Source organism: Mesoplodon bidens (assembly GCF_964165515.1).
Source record: "Mesoplodon bidens genome assembly, chromosome: 14".
Lineage (NCBI taxonomy): Eukaryota > Metazoa > Chordata > Mammalia > Artiodactyla > Ziphiidae > Mesoplodon > Mesoplodon bidens.
In genome coordinates, this window is record NC_138170.1 from 27284215 (window position 1) to 27290927 (window position 6713).

The following is a 6713-nucleotide window of genomic DNA, read 5'->3' on the forward strand; positions in this document are numbered from 1 at the left end:
GTGTCCTTGGCTTTGTCAGGACTGAGATGGACCTATACAAGTTTATAGGTATTGATTAAATAGTGGGTGGTTTTGTTATCTGTCGGAGGGAAGGTGGGAAAGAGTAAGAGCTGATTTTATCAAGAACTTTAGAAATTTGTTTAAAATATTGAGTTTCAAGTGGTAGGAGGATATTAAGCAGCAATATCCAGAAGGTAACCATAAATCTGGGTCTGAAGTTTAGAGTAGAGCATTAAGAGTCAATAGCAGAGATTATATTTGATCCTCAAGGATTAAATGAGATCACTCAGAGAGAGAGTGTGAGAGGAGGTTGAGAAGGGTACCAAGAGGATACATAGAATAAAAAAAATTGGTGAAGAAGATTAAGAAAATGCAAGGACAGTAAGAGTGAGCCAGGAGAGCTAAGTGTCCTACAAACTAATGGAGGAGACACTTTTATGAAGGAAGGTAGGGTGTACTACATAGCTATTGTCTCAAAAAAGCTGTGTAACCACCCAACCCAAAAGGCATGGCACACAACAAAAAGTATTTATTTCTCACTTATGAGTTTGTGGTCAGCTGCAGTGGCTCTGTTTCAGGCTGCAGTGTGTAGATAAGCTGGGTAGCTCTGTTCTATATGTCTTTCTTTCTTCCTGGACCAGTGAGCTTTTTAGGCATGCTTTTCTCATAGTCATGCCGGAAAGGCAACAGGGTAAGTCAACCATGTAAGTACATTTTAGGCCTCTGCTTATCACTTGTTTATCCCATTGGCCAAACCAAGTCCCATGGCTGAGCCCAAAGTCAAGGATCAGGGAAACACACTCTACCTGTAGTGGGAGGAATTGCAAAGTTACATGGAAATGTGAAGCACTGGGAAGAATAATGCAATGAACTACATACAAGTAGTCAACTAGGCCTGCTCCCTAATATTTTGTGAAGACCTGAGATAAGGGTTTGAAAGGAAGTCTACTCTCCTGTCTTCCTATTTCCTGGCTCCACTCAGCACCTGGGGTCAACATTGTCAAATAACGGATAGAGACCAGGTAGGATGAAGGCTGGAAAAAGCCTTTGGATTTGGCAATTAGAAAGCTTATGATTTCCTTTGAAAAGCTATTTTCCAGGAATGATTCAAGACATTAAGGTTAAGGGGGAAGTGGAGAGAAAGAGTGAATATAAAATACATTTCCAAGTAGTAAAGTAAATGGAGGAACTGGAGTAGCTCAGGGATGCAGGACTGAAGGGAGAGACTTTCTTTTTAATTTTTCTTCCAGCTTTATTGAGATATAACATTGTGTAAGCTTAAGGTGTACAAAGTGATGGTTTGATACACTTGTATATTACAAAATGATTACCATCATAGCTTTAACTAGTAACTGCATCATGTCACATAATTACCATTTCTTTTTTGCCATGAGAACATTTAAAATTTACTCTCTTAACAACTTTCAGGTATACAATATAGTACTATTATCAAGTCCAGGCTCTTTCTGCTTGTCACATGACAGGCTGATACATTGGGAGACAAGGTTTTGGAACAAAGAATAACGACTTTATTTGGAAAAGCCAGCAGACTGAGAAGATGGCAGACTAATGTCTCAAGGAACCATCTTCCCCCAGTCAGAATTTAGGCTTTTTTAATATAAGAAAGGGGATGGGAGGGGGTGTGGTTGGTTGTTGCAAGCTTCTTGGTGCAGAAATCCTTGTTCTTGTAGCTGTTCATGTAGGTCAGGTCATGGTCAGGTCACGACGTTCCTGTAAATCTCCAACAAAATTAATGTTATTGTCGGTTCTGCACTTTTTAATCTAAAAGTGTAATACTTTTAAAGGTCATAGCCTTGAGAATAGGCTATCCTGTATATTGCAAGCTATAGGCAGCATTATTTTGCAAAAGATACAGAGCCAACAAGACTAAACACAGGTGACAGAGGACAAAGGTTAAAGTAAGGTTAAAATAAAAAGAACAGGTCTAGTGTTGAGTCAGATTTGTTCTTCCCTATTACATTATTAATTATAATCACCATGCTGTACATACTCAGAACTTATTCATCTTATAAACAGGAACTTTGTACCCTTTCACCAACATCTCCTTATTTTCCCCATCTCCCATCCCATCTCTGTTTCTATGAATTTCTATGAATTTGGATTTTTAGATTCCACATATAAGTGATATCATATAGTATTTGTCTTTCTCTGTCTGGCTTATTTCACTTAGCATAATGCCCTCAAGTTTTATCCATGTTGCTGCAAGTGGCAGGAGTTCTTTCTTTGTCATGGCTGAATTATATATATATATATATCGATCAATCGATAGATATAGGTATATATATAATAATATATAGATATTGATATATATATATCTTTATCCATTCATCTATTTTCAGACACTTAGGTTGCTGTTTCCATGTCTTGGCTATTTTGAACAATGCTGCAAAGAGCATGGGAGTGTAAATATCTCTTTGAGATCCTCTTTTTATTTCCTTTGGATAAATACACAAAGTGGGATTGCTGTATCATATAGTAGTTTTATTTTTAATTTTTTGAGGAACCTCTATACTGTTTTCCTTAAAGGTCATACCAATTTCCATACAAACTAAAAGTGCACAAATATTCCCTTTTCGCTACATCCTTGCCAACACTTGTTATCCATTGTCTTTTTTTTTTTTTTTTTTTTTTTTTTTGAGGTACATGGGCCTCTCACTGTTGTGGCCTCTCCCATTGCGGAGCACAGGCTCCGGACGCGCATGCCCAGCGGCCATGGCTCACGGGCCCAGCCGCTCCGTGGCACATGGGATCCTCCCAGACCGGGGCACGAACCCACGTTCCCTGCATCGGCAGGCGGACTCTCAACCACTGCGCCACCAGGGGAGCCCCCATGGTCTTTTTAATGATAGAAATTCTAACAGTGTGAAGTTATATCTCATTGTGGTTTTGATTTGCATTTTCCTGATGATCAGTGATGTTGAGCGCCTTTTCATGTATCTCTTGGCCATTTGTCTGTCTTCTTTGAAAAAAATGTCTATTCAGAGTGGACTGGCCAATATGACAGAGTAGGAAGACCCTGAGCTCACCTCCTCCCAGATGAGCCAAAATTACAACTATTTATAGAGCAACTATTGATGAGAGAAACTGGAAGACCAGCAGAAAAGATCTTCTACAACAAAAGATACAAATAAGGAACCACAGTGAGATGGGTAGTAGGGGCAGAGTTATGATCTACTTAAGACTCACAATCCTGGGTGGGCGACCCCAAAATGGGACGATACTTACAACTGCAGAGGTTCTCCCCAAGGAGTGAGGGGTCCAGGCCCCACATTGGGCTCTCCAGCACAGGGGACCTGCTCTAGGAAGACAAATACCCACAAAGTTTGGCTTTGGAGGCCAGTGGGGCTTAGTTTTCAGAGAGCCATACAACTGAAGGAAACAGAGACTCCATTCCTAAAGGGTGCACGCAAAATCTCACATGCTCTAGGACCCAGGGCCAAAGCAGTAATTTGAAAGAAGCCTAGGCAGACCCACCTGGTGATCTTAGAGAACCTCCTGGAGAGGTAGGAGGCAACTGGAGCTCACTCTGGGGACATAGACATTGGTGGCAGCCGATTTGGGGAGCTCATTCTATCATGTGGACACTGCTGCTGGCAAGTGCCATTTTCAGACCCTCCCTCTAACTTATTAGCTCCAAGGGCCCAGCCCCGCCCACCAGCCTATCACCACCAGTATTGGGATGCCTCAGACCAAGCAACTAGCAGGCAGGAGACACAGCCCCATCCACTAGCAGGCCTGCTGCCTTAAGTCTCCCTGAGCTGACCACCACCCCAGGACTGGGCCCTGTCCACCAGAGGGCCCAGGACCTGTCCCCACAACAGTGTGCTTGCACTAGCCCCAGAACCTGCAGGGCCCTGTAGTCAGAGACCCTGGGACCCATCTCCACCGACCAATGGGCTAGCACTAGCCCCAGGACCAGCCTCACCCACCAGCCTCAGGACCCCTGGGCCTTAGCCCCATCCACCAGTGTGCAGGCACAAGCCCCAGGAACCCTGGGCCCTGGCTCTGCACACCAGCAGGCCAATGCCAGCTCTGGGACACTTTGGGTCCCTCAGCCAGCTGCCCCAGGATCCAGTCCCACCCACCCACCAGTGGGGCTGACACCAGTTTTGGGACACACTAGACCCCACAGCCAGCTCTGTTAGGAATTGGCCCTGCCCACCAGTGGGATCTGGGATTTCTAGGGAACTGCAGCCAGAGACCTGGAAACATAGATTTACCCACCAGTGAGCTGGCTGGAGCCTCCAGATGTCCTTGTCCCTGGCCGTGCCTACCAGCAGGCCAACACCAGCCCTGGGACCTCCCCCCATCCTAAGCCCTGCCCACCAGCCTGCTGAAACCAGCTCTGAGACATTTTGGACCACTCAGCTGGACAACATCAGATTTGGGAAATACCAGACCCCACAGCCAACCATGACAGGAACCAGCTATGCCCAACAGCATGCTGACACTAGATCTGGGACCAGTCATGCAACTACCCACTAAAGAACCCAGCTCTGCCTATCAGTGGGCTGCCAGCACTGGTGCTGGGACACCTGGGGCCCTTCAGCCAGCAGCCTTATGACCCAGCACTGCCTACCAGTGGCCACCAGCTTCAGCATGATGCAAGGTTTGGCAACCAACTGGACTGTGAACTAACCACACCTACCAGACCACTTATAGTAGTCAGCATACCACAACAGAAACCACACAACTCAAATAGGGGTCACCCCTAGAGCATATAGCTCTGGTGACCAGAGGAGAGTGCACTGCTGGGACACACAGGACATTTCCTACAAAAGACTACTGCTCCAAGGTGGGGAAACATAACCAACTTACCACATATATAGAGTGAAAACAGCAAATTAGGCAAGCTGAGGCAACAGATGAATATGTTCCAAATGAAGGAACAAGAAAAAAAAAAACCAGGAGAAGAACTAAGTGAAGTGGAGATATGTAATCTACCTGATAAAAAGTTAAGGTAATGATCGTGAAGACGTTCAAAGGACTTGGGAGAAGATTGGATGAACAGTTTGAGAAGTTAAACGTTTTAAACAAAGAGTTAGAAAACATAAAGAAGAACCAAACAGAGATGAAGAATACAATAACTGAAATGATAAAAGAATCAACTAGAAAGAATCAACAGTAGATTAGATAAAACAGAGAAACAGATCAGTGAGCTGAAAGACAAGAGTCATAGAAATCACTGAAGCTGAATGGAAGAAAGATAAAGAATAAAAAGAAATGAAGACAGTTTAAGAGACCTCTGAGACAACATCAAGTTTATTAACATTCACATTGCGGGTCCTAGAAGGGGAAGAGAGAGAGAAAGGGGCAGAGAACATATTAGAAGATATAATAGCTGAAAAATTCCCTAACCTGTGAAAGGAGACAGACATCCAGGTCCAGAAAGTACAGAGAGTCCCCAAAAAACCAACCCAAAGAGGACCAACCAAGACACATTGTAATTAACATGGAAAAAATGAAAGATAAAGAGGGATTAAAGCAGCAAGGGAAAAGCAACGTTATGTACTAGGGAACTCCCATAAGTCTATAAGTTAAATATTCAGCAGAAATTCTGCACGTCAGAAGGGAGTAGTATGATATATTTAAAACGATGAAAGGGAAAAATCTATGATCAAGAATTCTCTACCTGGCAAGAATTCCATTCAGATTCAATGGAAAGATAAAAAGTTTTACAGACGAGCAAAAACTAAAAGAGTTCAGCACCACCAAACCAGACTTACCAGAAATGTTAAAGGGACTTCTCTAAGCAAAAAAGAAAAGGCACCAACTAGAAAAATGAAAATTATGAAAGGTAAAATCTCATTGTAAAGGCAAATACACAGTAAAGGTAGTAAGTCAACCATGTATAAAGCTAGTAGGTAGGTTAAAAGACAAAAGTAGTAAAATAATTTATACCTGCAATAAGTAGTTAAGGGATATACAAAACAAAAAGATGTAAAATACAGTGTCAAAGACAATAAGCATGGGGGGGGAGTAAAAATGAAAGGTTGTTAAAATGTATTTGAAATTAAGAGATCAATAACTTAAAATAATCATGTAGATAGATAAATAGATATGGATATAGATATAGATAAATAGATAGGAAGATAGCTATGTATAAACCTCATGGTAACCACAAACTAAAAATCTATAATAGATACACACACAGGGCTTCTCTGGTGGCGCAGTGGCTGGGAATCCACCTGCCAATGCAGGGGACATGGGTTCGGCCCCTGTTCTGGGAAGATCCCACATGTCACGGAGCAACAAAGCCTGCGAGCCACAACTACTGAAGTCCAGGTGCCTAGAGCTCATGCTCCACAACAAAGAGAAGCCACCACGATGAGAAACCTGTGCACCGCAACAAAGAGTAGCCCACTCATTGCAACTAGAGAAAGCTTACATGCAGCAATGAAGACCCAACACAGCCAAAAATAAAATAAATAAATTAAAAAAAATAGATACACACACAGATAAAAGAAAGGAATCCAAACATAACACTAAAGATAGTCATCAAATCACCAGAGAAGAGAACAAAGGAGACAAAAGGAACAAAAAAGGAACTACAAAAACAACCCCAAAACAATGAAAAAATGACAATAAGTACATACTTATCAATAATTACTTCAAATGTAAATGGATTAAATGCTCCAATCAGAAGACATAGAGTGGCTGAAGAGATATAAAAACAAAACCCATATATATGC